Source organism: Prinia subflava, chromosome 1, assembly GCF_021018805.1.
Source record: "Prinia subflava isolate CZ2003 ecotype Zambia chromosome 1, Cam_Psub_1.2, whole genome shotgun sequence".
In the NCBI taxonomy this organism is placed as follows: domain Eukaryota; kingdom Metazoa; phylum Chordata; class Aves; order Passeriformes; family Cisticolidae; genus Prinia; species Prinia subflava.
In genome coordinates, this window is record NC_086247.1 from 101,169,479 (window position 1) to 101,186,229 (window position 16,751).

Here is a 16,751-nt window from a genome sequence, read left to right on the forward strand (position 1 = left end):
TTTATTGTTGTCCCCCTCTTCAAAACATGCAAAAGTAGCACAAAGACAAGCTCTGCTACCAGGCTGACCATAGATGCACTATAAACTGAAGGAAAGCAGCACAATCTGTTAGCAAAAACCAGCTTCAACTACTACTTCCTCCCCCCTTCCCCAGTTCCAGTGTTTAAAGCCAGCTGCCATTCAGGAAATTAAATTCAATACCTATGATGTGATTTTTGAAAGTGCAGATTTTCAGCAAGAGGGAGATGAAGTATATCCAGTATTTCTGACAAATCAAACTATTTAATTGAGTGTCTGTCTGACAAGGCCATAAGCCTAACTTGACACCCCTGTTGTGAAAGCCTTGGGCTTCAATTAATGGCAGGCAAAGGATGCATAATTAATATAGCAAGACACCAGGAAATGAATATGTTAAAGTTTCTACTTCAGTTTTAACTTTGTCACAACACAAAGGTTTTCAATTGGCTTTCTCCATGGAGGTGAATTTCCTGTTTTTCCTGGTTAAATGTATATACCAGAAATTACTCATTAAATGTCAGGAAATGCAATTTGACTGAGGTACACATGCTACTGGAAAAATCTGGATGGAGCAAATTATTTGGTGTCACTAATTTAATAAGGCACTACCTTCCTTCTCTATTTATGAATTGTTCATGAACAGACTTATATTTTTACTAGGGATTTTCCTTTTTGCTTAAAAGCAGCAAGGAGATGACATAAGTGATTATATTCACTGAGAAGGTGACATCATTCAGAAGACATTCTTAGCTCCAGCTTCAGATACTTTCTATTTTCTACTCAGTCCCTATGCAAAGGTCCAGTACAGGACTCTTGCATTAGTCCTGCATACACTTTCCAAATACACAATTTAAATGCACAATACTCAATTTTACCTCTGTGAGACCAGACCCAGCATTCACAAGCTCCTGAATACATTCATTTCAGAGGCAGTGTTAACCTTAGCAATGGCTACCAAATGTGAAGCACAAATTAATCAGATGGCTATAATATTCACATATATTTTTGCAAACAGACAAAAAAAAACCCCAGGAATTTCATCCAAGCATAATTTTCTATGTAGCAAATTTAAAGTCAAAACCCAGGAACCACTGTTTAATTCACAACCCTCTGTTGCTGGTAAGAACCTCCCATTTGTGTTTCCTTATCTTTGAATTATTTGGGCCATCTTATCTTTGAGCTAAGCAGGGCTGTTTGCATATCCCAAAACTAGTGCATTAAATCTCCCAACACCCTTCTGGAAGCTGAGCAGTTGCACATTGCTCTTTATCTGAGGTACTGGAGCAGTTTCATTATGCAAGGTCACATAGTAAAACTAGCTGAAGGTGAGGTGCATTGAATGTTATTTTAAAAACTGGAAGGAGGGTTATTTTAATAAAGAACAACTGTGTAACCAGTGAGCAATAAACTTGGGCAAAATTTAGTTTATGGAAGAAATATTACTAAAAATCCCACAAATACAATTTCCACATATGGGGATACATGGAGATATGGAAAAAAAAACCCAGCAAAACCCCAGCTTGCAGAAATGCATATGTCATCAGAGGTACTAGGCTTATACGAACTGTTTATTGGAACTGTGTCCCATGTCAATACTGAGGAAAATAAAGAATGGAAAATAACTTTGGAATTGAATAGAGACTCTGTCACACTTAAATTTGATACTTGGAACCCAGGCCAGGGTTCTGCCAGGACAAAAAAAAAAAAAAAAAAAAGTATACAAGAAAATCAGAAATAAATCCAAGATGGAAAAAGTAAAAGTTAAATTAGCATCATAAGGTGGAGAGAAATATCAATAATTAGGCAAATGCATAATAACCCTATGAAGTCAATTACTTTTATGACAGTGGGACTGGAAACACAGGCAGCTTTAGGGCTGAACATTTGCAAAGAATTAAGACTGGTTAGAATGTACAATGGGTGCTGTGTGTGATCCAAACAGACAATGAGAAACCAGAAGTATTCAAAGATATTTTTGATACAGTAGAATACAATAAGAAGAAATATTTAATTTTTTTTCAACCTGAGGTAACCCTTTCCTGCCCAGTCATTATTGCCCCAAACAGTTTCCATTCAGCCTCTGCAGTAACACACACAAAAGTTGTAAAGAAAGTTTAAGTATACCCCATGAAAGCAGCTAAAAGCAAATGAACCCTGTTTACTGTCATAAGTCCTACATTTCCCTGAACTTCCTTCCAAACTAACTTTATTTCACCCTCCAACTATGCCTCCCTTTGAGCTCCCCAGGCCACAGACCCTATCTTTGCATGTGTTTGTAAAACACCTCACAACAGATCCCACTGGTCAAAAGCTGCTCTCTCCCTCTTTTTGATGAGAGCCTGCTCTGATTCCAGCTGTTTGAGGCCAGAGGTAAGGACAGGTCTCCTCTGTGCACTGAATCCATGATACATTCAGGAGTCAGGGCTGTGCCTACACTCCTGTGCTCTGCTGGACCAGGGCTAGCTTGGGCCATATTTCTAACATACCCCAAGGCTTCCTGCAGCTTCTGGACTGGGAGACCTTCTTCTCTTGCAAAGCAAACCTCTTTCTCTTATGGAGAACTCTGGGAAAGCACTTCAAAAAAAAAACCAATAAACAAAACAAGCAAAAAACAAACAAACAAAAAACCGAAATAAAATTTCATTTCCCAGAGGGTTGGAAAGGCAAGGAGAAGTGACAGCACTGAGAACCCTCAGCAACCCCATGACAGAGCTGGCACCAGAGTGCCACCGTCCCGGATTCTGGCATGGCACTGGCTTCACTAAGGAGCAGAAGCAGCCAGGTACTATTCTAAAGAAAGTGACTGCTTCTATAAGAGCACCCCTGGAGTCCACGCAGATAGGCACGTGTTTGGTGCGTGCTATAGTCAGCACAGCTCCGAAAGCAGATGAGAATTGTCACTGTGTTTCCCAGTTTCTTATGCTACTTCAATTAAGCACATGCAAATATTATCTTATGAATAATAAAATAAGCTACCCACCTGTACTGGTTTGAAAGCAAAACCAGTGAGACTCCAAGTCAGAAATACAATTTAATAGAGAGAGAACAAACAACAAGAAAGATAAAAATAAAATAATATAAATGCAATAGTACAAAGGACCACTGACAGAGTCAGAATGCAAACTTGACACCCTGTTGGTCAGGGTGGTGGAAGCAGTCTGAAGTAAGTTCTCCCCGAGTGATAGTTGTGGCTCCATTGAAGTAGAGATGATCCTCAAGAAGTCCAGTCTTCCTCTGGGAATCCAGTGCAAACAGGCTACCTTGGTGTTTGGGATTGCTGGTTTTATCTCAGTGGAAAGGCTTTGGCTCCTCCTACTGGGTGGAGCATCTCACAGTGGAATGAGGTAATGTTATCAGTCATGTGAGAGGCCTTGAATGGCCCATTCACTGGTGATATTCCTCGGAGCAGGGTGGGTGGAGGAAGAGATAAGGAGGCACTGCCTTATCTGGTGTTATCAGGTGTCTCATTAACAGAAGGCATCTACCCTCTTTCTATCCCTAGAGTTGCAAGAGACAAAGAACAATATCTCCCAACCGGCTTCAACAGATGAAAATAGAATACACATTTTTGGTTACATTTTTCAACCCAAGACACCACCAAAATTTAGATTGTTTTTTTTTTTTTAATCAGAACAAATATTTTAGGTACTCACCATAACTATAGCATACTCTGATGGAAGGATTCTGGAGTGTTTTTGCAGTTATTTACAAAAACTGCTCCAAGGCCTGTGAAAATCACAAGTATCTTTAAATTAACTTCATGAATTTAGGTGGCAATAAAATGAAACCCTACAAATAAGACCCATATTTCCTTTGTAACGCAATTACATGGTAATTGATACACCACTCATCTTTAGAAAAGTACACAAATTTCTTAGCTTTTGACAGTTGAGTTTCTAAGGTCAATAAGAAATTAGACTCAAGCACAGAATAATTTCATTAGCAGCCAGAACAGATACCACAGCCTGTACTTATTTTTATTTAATACACTTGGTACAAAGGAGAGACAAGCTTTCAAATGAAAAAACCTAAAGATCAACCAAACCAAAACAAAAAGAATAGTCCCAAAAAAACTAATCTGATGAATTAACAGTCTGCAGTGTACTTCTAGTCATGGCCTCTAGTAACAGAGCCTGAATTTTACTATTTTTAAGAGGTAAAAACAAATTCCTTGAGCAGGAAAACCTCATTTGAGTGATTTTATTCAACTTAAATGCTTAGTTAACCTTGCAAAGTCATCTATCCCCATGCTTATCTTTTCTACCCACAAATAAAAGCAATTCCACACATGTAAAATACACCTTCCTTCAAGGTTCAATTCGAGAATCTCATGACACTTACAATTTAAAAAGTTTCTTGCAGCTTTGATGCAACTGTGGAGTCACCTTGCCACCTTGATAAAAACCAGTATTCCTGGACTACTTAAACTAGGGAATCCTAACACCCTGGTATGTGTCAAGACTAACTCCATCAACTTCAGAGAAGGAACAGTTCTGTAAACCCCAAGTATCCACAAGTGTTATACATAAAACCTTTTCTACAGATACATAAGTATGCCTGTAAATTTAACTTTTTGGTGATTACACTTGGAGTACTACACATATACATATAAATATTATGAATGTAAACACTGCATGCATTATGAACAAGAACATCAAGTTTACAGTGATCAACACAAAATTCCAGATAATTTATTTGTTGTCTTTTCAATCTATTCATAGACAAGACCAGAGGAAAGTTCTCCATTACAAATTCTGTTGCAGACAATGATTTTTCTGATCAATTAAAGCCATTACACAGTTTTGGAATATGGCAAAAAAAAGACAGCAAAGTATGGAAGTAAGGAGGGAAGGAGGAGAGAAAGAGTAGTTTAAACCACTTGACTCATCAGAATAGAAGTGTAAGTTCAGAATATATGGTTAAACTTTGTTGTCCCTGTATATTGACTAGCAATATAGAAAATAATTGCTATAGACTTAGCAGATTTTTTTTTCCACAGTATCTGGAAAGGAATTCTTTTTCCGTTATACTGTCAGACTTTCCCTGACCCTCTCCTATTCCCAGGACAGATGACTGCATCAAAAAGAAAAAAAAAAATAAATTACTTCTTTGATTAAAAAAAATTAAAACCTCTGGGAGAGAAATTATAGAAACAATTACGATGAGCTTTGGTGTTTTTGTTTTTTTTAATTTAGAATGGTTACCAATGCTAAAAAAAACCCCAAACCAAAAAAGCATTTCAATTATCTTTCTTTAGGCTGAGGCCAAAATCCCTGAATGAAAGTCGCTTCACTGCAGGTGTCTCTTCCTACATCCAGGCAAATTTGGGTTGCCTGGTATTAGCTTGTGGGGCCCTTGAGTCAGGATTCTCGGTCTGTATCCCCTGACTACCTTTATTTTGTATTGGGCAGATCTCAGTCCTTCTATACCACCATCTTTTCCCAATAAGGATGTGGAAGCTTAATTAGGCACTGAAAAGTTATTTTAGTATCCCAAGTGGATGCTGTCATAGAAGGAAAACGTAACTTTCCATTGAGAGAACACAAGATAACTCATGCCAGCTTGTTTCACTCCTCTCCAAGAGGCAGCTGTAGTCCCGCTAACTGGCTGTCAGAGTAGAGGGCTTTGATTTTGGAAAGGGCACCAGCAGGACAGCTGCAGTCTGCACAGAAATCCAAAGGATGGTAACTTGGACCTAGCTGGTGGTCATGTTTTCTTTGATTCTGGGAGATTTCATCTGCTGCCATCTCACACAGCCCCATGCAAAGACAAAGGCTTTTCATCATCTGAACGTTGGTCCCTCCAGGAAGAAATTAAATTACCTGACACAAAAAAGGGACAGCTTGGAACTGAGGCTGCTTCTGTACTTCTCAGGACTGTTGAATATGTGAATTGAAGTGCCTGAACAGCAGTTAAGTTGGTGGCTGGGTTCCCTGCATCCCTACCTGGCCTCATGCTGACTGGTTCCTGTGCAGCACTACTCCGCTGGTTCTCAGCTGGCACTGGAGCCAGGACCATCACCCACTGGGACAGGTAGCTGTGTTTCCTTTGCCCCCAGCACTCTCTGCAGGGATAACAAGGGAAACCTCCTCTAAGCACAGTGTGCTGTGCTCACCAGCAAGCAGAGGCACAGGCTCTGCTCCCAGCTTCCACCTTACCCTGAAGGACAGAAGGGTGAAGACCTTCATCTGCCTCTCGCTCTTTGGCACAGAAAAAGTGGTCCAGTATTTTTCCCCTGTTCTCCAAGCACAAGGAAAGAAGGTCCAGTGTCCCTTGAGGAGTCTTCAGCAGTTTCCCTTTTCCTCCAAAAAAGGGGAGCAGTGGAAGCTGAGCGGTGTGAAAGAGCAGCTGCGGGTGGCGGAGAGAAAGTAGCAAGGGTAAGCCCTGTTCCTGTGGGACTCCCCAGGCTCTCTGTGTAGGACAACTCAGAGAGCTCTCTGGGCCTAGCTTATTTTCCCCTGTAAACAATAAAAATAATGACAAATTACAGCATCCTCTTCTCACAGGTTTGAATCAAAATAAACCGAACTCCAGAACTGCTTCTCAGCTGGCTCTGCATCCTCTGTTCTCCCAGTGCCAATCTCTCATGCAGACCTAATTTCCATTCTCTGCTGCAGAATGCACCATTCAAGGTAATTAGCTATTCTTTTTCCTTTCCTCCCCAAAACATGGAAACTCCTATAAAAGGGGAGGGCAGGGGGAACTCGGTGAGTTTTGCTGCTGGTCACGTAGTTCATTCTGCAGATTGAGTCATGCTCTGTTCTCTTCCTGATGTTTGCAATTATGCACATAAAGGCAACAGACCACCCCATAATACCCAAGCACAGGGCCCTAGCCTTTACCATTTGCCACCAAATTATGGAGTTTCTTTATCCCTTTAAGAACTGGCACATGCACACCTCCTCAAATGTCCAGTTCTAAAAGAAAGGCCTGATGAAACTGAGCCATTTTTTAATAGGCTGTTACTTTTTTTTTTGTAATTTCCCTTCCCCAGTGATATATTGTATCTCTCCCAGGATAAAACAGTAAAGGTAACCGCAGAAAAAGTACTTTAAAATTAAGAAAAAAACCAAAATGAAATCACTCCCAAACAGGAAAAATACATGGACACTGTTCATTATTCTTGGCCTACCCAAGTGATACCCAAAGACTGCTTTCATTCGCAGAGAAGCTTTTCCACCTGCAGAAATCAAGTTACCTTACAAAAAAAAGGGATAAGAAACAGCTCCCTTCCCTGACTGGATCAAGCATGCAAAGTGTTTGTGGTCTCACACATCTCCTTTCAAGCTGTTTTCCTCTCCCCTACCCTGTTTCCAGATCTGCAAACCTGGGTATCTTCCCAGTTCAGCTTCCTGATTCCTCTTACTTGCACTGAACTCGATATTTTTCCATGTTATAAATATCTGCATGTTTAACTTGGATATGTCCTAATTTATCTAAAAGAGTTATGGAGAGCTTGAGAATTTTCATTGTGAACTGAAGAGATGGAAATGCTAAGCTACTTATCTTTTCCAAGTTTTAGTCACTCATTTATATGGAACAAAGTCTACAAAATATGTCCTTTCCCCTACTGCCTTTCAGATTTTATTACATTTATTCTTGTGGTAGCATTTCATGTTTCCTTAGGAGTTTCATGGTCCAAATAAGACTCACAGTTTCAGTGCAAAGAACAGAAAATGAACTGCCAAGCTCATCATTCTAAAAGCCACTCTTGTTTTCTTTAGAGGAAGAAGCCCACTGCCTCTTATAAGCCAGTCCAAATCTCTCCTCCTTATTTGCAAACTTCTTTTGTTATGCCTGTCATCTATAGGTTTCTGTTCTCTATTACTCTTCTCTGTTACTTAGTTACTCAGGAGAGAAAAATTATTAAGGTGCTACTATTAATTTACTCCAATTAAATAATCCATGTATCTATAAAATGACCAAACTACCATTTTAGCCCCTGTTCCTGGTCACTTGAAGTAGTTCATCAAAGCCAATTATCTGCTTTGCCCTGTCTTCTCTGATCTTCCTAGTCACTGGGAAAGTGAGTGTTACCCCCTTTTCCCTCACCTTCCTTTTTCCTGACATTGTCTGGTCACTGGGAAAGTGAGTGTTACCCCTAGTGGAGGTGGCTCTTGGTCAAAGGCCAAATGATTGAATTGGTCATTTCCTGTTTCTAATTTTACACTGCAGGCACTTTCTCCTTGGAATTTTATAAAGCTCTTGAAGAAGCTCTTGGACCAAGTCAAACACGAAAACGTAATGTTAGGTTTGGAGGACAGCAGAGCAACTATAAGGATCTGTAACTTCCATGAGCTCTGGTGGCACATCCTCTGTGCATTGGAAATCTACAGTGCAGCATACATATATCTCCTGCTTTCAGAAGAACAACATGATATTCTCTCTATTCAGTGACGTTCTGCTCTCCAGTGCCAATTATATTTAAAATGCTGTTGCCCAGGGAAGAGAAGATACTGTGCAACACCCATAAAATAAATTTCACAGGGCCAGCATGATGGCAGGTGAGTGACTTCCACCATAGTGTTAGCAAAGGCAGAATCATGCATTGCTTTCTGGGGCTAAGCAGAGTACCTAAGAGGTAGTATTTTCCCCTTAAAAACGCTCAGCCCTCTGGTAGAACTCCATTTCTCACAGCACATCATTCTCCTATCTGACTAAACAGGTGCCACTTGAGATAGAAGGAGCCACTTAAAAGAGGAGTGTCACTTACAAAGAGGAAAGTTCACAGGATGCTGAAGTCAGCAGATTTTGCACCACCTCACCCTCTCTCCTATTGCCCATATGGAAGGGGTAGGAAGATGCTTCAAATACTTTGAATCTTCAAATTCAACTGAGTCACCATCAAGGACATCTCTGTAGGGATCAGGTGTGGGATTTTCCTTCAAAATGACATTAAAGACTCAGACAAAGTTTGTGATCTGGGGTTTATGAAAAATTCCTCAATCCCAGCTTGACAAAAATGAAAGCATCAGCATGTCTCACAGAGGTATGGCTTGGTGGACACCCTGTTAATTATTTTTACAAGTCCACTAGACCAGGAACTCATAAAGGGATCCATTTTCACAGACTACGCTCATGTTTCACTCTAGAAGCGATGTAGCCCCAGAATAAGCTTTGTTGTGACTACTGAACACTCGAGTTCTATATTTCAGCACGGAAGCTTACACAGAAAAGCCTGAAATTGTAGTAAATAGGTTCTACTAGACTTCTTCTGGTTTGCTGCATCACCCTGCCAAGTACATGGGCTCAGAACTTCAGCTAGAGGGAAGAGAAGGGACACCACCTGTCATCACTCATAATGCTGTGCTAGTCTTACTGTTCAGCCGCTGGGGAGCCAGAACTTTTAAAGCAGCATTTTCAGAAAAGAATTGCAAGCACATCTGCAGAGAGAAGCCCAGAGACAGCTGATCAAACTGGTTAATGAGGCATCTGCATAAGCATAGTTGTGGCAGCAGTAACTACACCCCACACTCAGTCCCACTTGAAACAGGGCTAAATATGGGAAGCAGAACGGATCAGAAAGCTCATTGAAGAGTCACCGCTTTTGCTAAAGGAAAACTTGAGTTCTGCCAAATGCGCCTTCCATGGGAAAATTTTGATTTTCTCAGAAGTTTCTGATTTCCCATCACAAAAATTAAGATTTTTAGCTCCAGGATTTGCTAACACAACTCACAAAAAGCGGTCATAAGAGAAATCTTAGTGTCTCTTTTCAGCCTCATTTCCCAGTCATCTTCTTAGTCCTATTGTCTCATGGGAGCAGTAATTCAAGTGCTGTGAGCCCCCCTTCTCCTTCCTCTTTGGCTCTTAGGCTTGAACACATTTTCCACAGTGCACCACAGTATTCTTTTTATTTGGACTCCCGCAGCTCACGATGGAAAGAGTCATCTGAATGGGGGGCGCCAGCCCTGGAGGAAAGCAGATCACGAGAACCACAGCTTCCATGAGTCACTGTGGTAGGCACATGGGACACAAGGATCAGGCCAGCAACTTCCAACATTTCCCATCTAAATATTGCTTTTTGTGCTTCATCAGGAAAAGAACCCCGAAGCTTATTTTGTGATACAAATTCACATGCTTAACTATCTCTAATCATATATTAAAAAAATAGGCTTATTGCACAGCCTGTTTCGTGGTCTCTTTGAAGGCTCTGATTCCTCAGCCTGATTCCATCAGCCCCGTCCCAGATGTATCTGTGACAAAATTACAGATTTCTTTGTTTTATAATACACCAGCAGTGTAGCATCTGGCAATGTCGTTTGGGGTTTTTGTTTTGTTTTGTTTTGACTGGAAAGAAACCTCCCCAAATACTCCAGTCAAATCCCTCAAAAACATTAAATCAGCATTTTTTAACTTATGCTCAGAGGACAAGGCAGGATTTCCTGACTCATCAAGCGAGAACACAGGCATCTGCATGCCAGCCCACAGGTGGCTGCCACAGAATCTGACACCGTGGTAAGCGGGAATGGGCACCCCTCCATCACCCCACAGCCTCACCATGCAGGCCAGTCAGCTGGTGGGGAAGAGATTTCAGACAAATCCACTTGAAATGGTACCCATCCACACTGTGGGTCACTTAGAGGGAGAAGGGGCTCCAGGCCTTCTGTCACACACAGTGCCTTTTCCTGCACTTAGAAGAAAGCTCTCTGACTTCCCATGTATGCAGGATATTCCCCCGCTCCTTTTTATCATTCTTTGTTGTGAAGGCCCTGTCAGTAAAATGTGCATTTCAACAGTGAGTCTCTCATAGCTCTCCTTATCTTTAATTTCCTTCCACTATAGTCTATTTTATAGAGCCTTTCCCTTACTGGCAATTTTTTCCCCTTCTCATTTCAGCTGCAATGGCCAGATCAGGATCAAAACTTCTCACAAGTTAAGGGAAAGTCTGCAGGCAAAAGATGTCATTTAGCTCAAAGAAGAGATGCAGGCCAGGGCAGTAAATGTGTTTGTCCTTCGGGTTTAGTTTAGCCAGATACCTTTTCAGCCTTGCATTCTGTGACAAAATAATTTTATTTTCTTAATTACCCCTTTTAATAAATCAGAGCCTTTCTTTCAGATTAGGCATAAACAGCAGGATCAGTAGCAATCATTCATTTAATCATCAATTTTCTTAGAAAGGGCCCATAGGGGAGGAAGGAAAAGCCTCATCCCTGCTAAAAATGTTTTCTTGCAAGCCAGGGAAAGAGCTGTCTCCCTCTCCTAGGTTCTGCCCTTGTTCCTGGATATCCACCAGTTTTGGAGGAGGCCCAAAGTGAATTTTCTGTTTCTAAATACTTCCTCTCATACTCTGCAGATAGATGCAGTAGTGAGGAGGATGGTTAAGGGGCAGAAAGAAGAGGAAGGCCAGGAATGTCCAGGCCAGAGAGAGGTTGGGCCATGTTACAGGGATGGTGGCACTACAGCTTGGCAGCAGGGAAAGAGAGCAGCAAAATATTTGGAAGGGTGGAGAAGAGGCTGAAAAGTCAGACAGACTTTCTCTTCAGTTTGACTGGTGCATGAGACATCCCTTGCCAATGTCTCTGGAGGACATTTTTCCAGTTCATAGGAAATATATATTAAAAAAAAAGTAGTTTTCAGGCCAATTGGAACAAAGTCAAATTTCTAAAAAAATGAAAAAGACTCATCATAAACTGTAAATATTGCTTTTCAGCAAGCTCTGAAAATACCTAAGCAAACAGTTTGAAAAACCCATCAGCTGTATATTAGTTACCCTCGCAGCAATACATGCTTTCCCTTTTGGAAACATTTACAAACAGCGTGTACAGTCACAGAAACTGGGAATGTTTCATGCATTATTAAGTAAAAAGTGGGATGAGAGGGAAGTACTTGATGATGAGTGTAACATCCAAGGAATATTCATCTGTGAACAGCCTGGTGATCTCCTGTTCCCATAACTGAAAGATTTTCTTGTGAACGCCTGCATTCCCCCACACCATACGAGGTTGGTCATGCACAGCTTCACTCTTTAATGTTCATGGCAGGTTATCCTGAGAAGGCAATGGTTCTCCTGTTTCAGGCCTTAGGGAGGGTCACCTTGTAAGAGCACGGTGTGTAATACCTTTCATTGCACTTGGGAACCAAAGAATTTGACCTTTGAGAGAAATAACATGAAGCAAAAAATGCATTCAGATCACAGTGGGGCTGAGTTGAGAGTACAGGTGGCGAGGGGGTGCTTTGAACCTTGTCCACGTGGCCTCACTGTGTCTCCACAACAGTGAGTCCTCCCCTTTGAAGAAAATGTATCGGTGTTTCAAACTGAGGGAGGGAAAGGGAAAAATTCATTAAGGATAGTCCCATCCTTAAATATTCAGAAGTCATGAATCAGGAATCAGATGTTTGAGGAATTGCCATGAGAAAAAAAAAATTGGAAACATTTTTATTTTTTCTGGGGTTTGTGGCTGTCTTTAGAATGCCCCCGGGTCATACTTTCAAACTTCTTCACAGTCTGAGGAGTAGAAACTGATTTCTATAAAAATGAAAACTGAGATTCTCCCCTAATTAAATGTCTCCAAGAAGTTACAGGGAAAAAAAACCCATCAAGTATCACGAGACCTGCGATAAAAATCACAGGATTTGGCAACACTGAGTTCATCACGAGTTAGGAAGTGATAGCACTTGTTTTAGCTGAACAGAAAAAAACAAACAGGCATAAACCTTATTCAAAAATATTTTGCAGGCATGACTGCCAAGCTGACAGCCAACTTCAGTTGGCTGTGAGTAATGCTATTCATTATTTCAGAATATTCATATAGCCAGTAGGTATTTCTGGAAATCCTTGAGAATCCTGCATTTTCCATGATGCCAGAATGATTAATTTGTATTGAAAGTTTGTTACTTGCCAATTATCCATCTACTGCTTAAAAATCTGAATCACACGCTCAGCAGCCAGAAACAATACCACGCTGTATGTTTAGACATCTGAGATGCATAACGAATATTCAAAGGAGAAAGTTTGCAATCAAACCGCAGGCTGAAAGTTATGCTCTGAAACTGTTCAGCTAAGGAGTGAGAATAATTAACACCTTCTCAAAAAGCTAGACTGATTGCAAGACAGTGTGTGTTACTCAGACAGGCAATTACATTCACGGCAAATATTATTTAGAATTAATACTTGGATGACCAAAAGATATTAGTTCTAACTACAAACAAATAGACAGAGATGCTCTTCTAGACAATATAAACAGATTCCCAGTTTCCATTGCAGGTTTCAAACCATCAGTTTAACTCTGCTTGTACAAAAAATGGACAAGGCAGATGTACTTCTTCACCAGTCTGTTTTCATCCACCTATGCAAAATTCTCAGCAGAGCTAGATTTGCAGTTCAGCATATATTCAAGGTAAACAGAGCAGCGTATGATTTATATACAGGTTATCGTTCAGCCAAAGTCTGGCATTTCATTGATATGCCTGTTATTTAGATGTATTCAGAAGCCTTCCAATGCATATGAGTTTTTCCCTTACAGTCACTGTATTCTCAAAAAAGATGCAAGAGCCAGATCTTTTCTATTCCCCAAGGTTAAAGGAAAAAGTGAGATGTCCTTTGCTTTTTCAACTCTTTACCCATATAGAATAATTCATCTGCTGATATTCATAAGGTGACTTCCACCAGCAAATGTAAAGATGTCAGGAGGGGAATTTTTAAGCACATATGTAATTGCTTATGATTGGTATCTGCTTTTATTTAGCATACTTGCTAGTGCTCTCCTTCTCCTGCTAGTCTGTAAGAATCTTCCTAGCCCAAGAAATCTGCTCTTTGGGGGACTATATTTCATGTTCTTTCACTCTTCGCAAGCTCTGCCATAATAGAATCAATGTATCAAATCCATCCCGCAAAGCAGCCAAGGAGTCTAATGGTAAAAGTAGGAGACGGAGGTGTTTTCTAACGGAAATTTTGGCAGGAAGGGATTAATCTGTGTTTGCCTGTTTCTCATGCTTCTCTTTCCCTTCAAACACAGTGTGGGAGAAGTGAGACACAGAGAGTGTCTTGTTTGATCCCTGATAGTATTTTCTTTTTTAAAATTTTACCCCAGAAAGTCTTGCTGAGAAAACCTCTGAGATTCTTGAAATCACATATTGTTGCAGCCTAAGTCCCCCTGATAAATAAACTATTTAAGCCCGTTCTTTTGCAGCTCCATACGTCTTGCATCCCTTTGCAACACGGAGCAAGCACAACAGCGTCACAGGGTGCCAGCAGAGCACCCCACTGCTCCTCCAGCTCTCTCCTCCCGGGAAGTACAATTTACAGTCCTGGGCACAGGTACACGCAGTGGGGCACTTCTCTCCAAGCAGGGAGCCGGACAAGGGGTGCACGGAAAAAAAACTTGTCGCCCTACGCCAAGTTTGCCACTGACCTCCGTCCACCGCAGGAAGGGAGGCGTCCCCACCGTCTCCCCGGGCCACCACCGTGTGCCCTGACGGCAGCAGGGAGCGGAGGCGCTGCCGGTGCCCGGGAGGCGCGACGCTGGCGCTCCTTCCCGGCGGGAGAAGGCCGGGCAGCGGGGCCGGGATCGGCCCAGCCGCGCGGGCCGTGCCCACAGCGCCCCCTCGGGGCCGCCCGCGGCGCCGCGGCTCCGGCCTCACCTGCGGCTCGCAGCCCGAGTGACCGCGAAAAAAAAGAAAAATAAAAGTTAAAAAAAAAAAAAAAAAAAAAATCAACCTGGAGTGCAGAAGGGTAGCTCGCATGCCTCGTGGTGCAGCTGCGCAGCTGTCCCAGAGCTGCCTGCCTGAGTTATGGCTCATAATTTTCGTGGAAAGTTCTCACAGTTCGTGACCCAAGAGATCCCAAACATATGATTTAATCGGGCATTAGTCAATGTCGAATTTTTCCCTTCCCGATGCGTTGTCTGATCTATACCACATTGTCAGCATCTCCCTGCAGCATGTGGGAGGCACAAGGCACCTTGATGAAGGGCAATGAAGGGAAGAGGGGGAATCAGTGCTTGGATTAGGAGCAAATGCAAAACTGGACAGATGTGGCCCTCAACGACACCTCGTGCTTATTCTTGGCCTATCACTCCCACAGCACGTAGTATGTCTTTATTTATGGAAGATGACAATGGCTTAAGCCACCTTCCAATGAACACATGTTAGCACACTGGCATCGCCTTTAAACTCTCTTTTTATTCTCTTCTTCCAGTGAGCAGACTGCCACCCTTAAACCTGCTGTGCCACACCCCCAAATTACTCACATGCTTGTAGCCACAAACAAACTTCTCCTCTTATTTACAGGGATCCTCACTCAAGAGCTTTTCCTTTGCCTAAAACCCCCACCACAGCTCTTTGGGATGTTGAGTCCACAGTTTCTAAGTAACACAAAAGAAGTGGGATAAAGCAATTACCTTATGGAAATGAATACCAAACATGCTACTGACTAAAGGAAATGTAAGTCATCCTGATGTGTTTATGGACATTAGTTACCCCTACTACACGCTCCCTCCTCCTCATGGTAAAAACTGTTTGAATGATGATTTTAGTTAGAAAACAACTGCATTTATATGCTAATGGCTTTTCGCTATTCATTGGTTATTATTTTCTTCTCCAAAAATTTCAGGCAACCAATCAACTGGATTGCAAGAAAAACACTCTGCCAGATTTTTTTTAAAGAGCAAAAGAGTATAGCTGTGTGATTGATTTCCACTAAGAACAAGACTTTATGCAATTTAGGCCACAAACCACTCCTCACAAACACCAAACAACTAACAGATGGAGTGAGTAGCCTGCTAACAAAGCAGAGGTTGAAACTGAATTCCCCCAAATGGTCTGGCAAAACCCTGTGGAAAACAGGATGTCTTTCTGAGTGATTCGCAAAAAGAAGAGAGGCCTGAATTAGGGAACGAATATGCTAATGCCCTAAGAAGATCTATATGCTAGATACTGTGGCATTTGTTTTCCTTGAAGTTGCAAGTCTGGATAGGTAATCCTAGATTTAGACCCAGGCAGGAGATGTTACTCTGAAGAGTAGCCTTTCTCTTCCTTCTCCCTGTTCCACACAGGCATAAGAAAAGGCAACATGAAGACTCTCCCAAACTTTTACCTCTTACAGTCTTGATGCATAGTAGGCCAAACCTTGTCTTGTGAGCAGCCTCAGGTTAGTTCAAGACAGTAACAGAGCCCTTTTCCATTTCCATTTTTTCATTTCAGAACCATGTAAAGATTAGAGAGAGATGAGGTTATGATTAGTCAGAATAATTTTACTACCAACCAGGTAGCTCAGTTCATGCATTTATTTACATAATCATACTAGAAACAGTTCAATTACTGAACTATCTTATAGCAAAAGATGACGAACAAGGGACTTGAGCAGGAAAAGTATATGTCAAGGAAGACACTTTGACATAGATTAATGGTCTGTGATATTCAGATTATACTACGTTTGGTTGGTTGTTTTGGTCAAGTTTTTTTGTAGGATGCTGTGGCTTTGGACAAGGTAAGTTGATTGCCTCCTGAAAGAGCTGCAAAGTTGAGTCAATCTCTGTCAGGAAAGATTCTAGGATCCCTGGTATCCACTTGCTGTTATGAAACATTCCTTCAGATCCACAGAAATAGCTATAATCCTCTGTGGTTAAAGCTACCCATTGGAAAATCAGCTGAGAGAAGTGATAGCAATCAAGAAAGGTCTTGGGAAATATGCAATGTGGTATGGTTGCTCCCCAGCAGAGTCTCCAGAACTGAAAGGTCAGGCATTCAAGGCTTTCAGTGAATCTTGTTTATGAAAGTTTTGTATGCTTGATCAT

The 16,751-nt window shown here is 41.5% G+C and overlaps 1 long non-coding RNA gene across 2 annotated transcripts; it reads left to right on the top strand.

Moving 5' to 3' along the window:
• The first annotated feature begins 4,765 nt into the window (after positions 1-4,765).
• On the top strand, positions 4,766-14,669 carry LOC134554650 (uncharacterized). Of its 2 annotated transcripts, XR_010081301.1 has the most exons (4): positions 4,766-6,395; positions 6,525-6,650; positions 8,194-8,522; positions 8,684-14,669. It is a non-coding gene; the product is annotated as an uncharacterized LOC134554650 (long non-coding RNA). The 2 variants fall into 2 exon arrangements; XR_010081300.1 differs by having other exon boundaries at positions 4,772-6,395; positions 8,194-14,669.
• Positions 14,670-16,751: the final 2,082 nt, after the last annotated feature.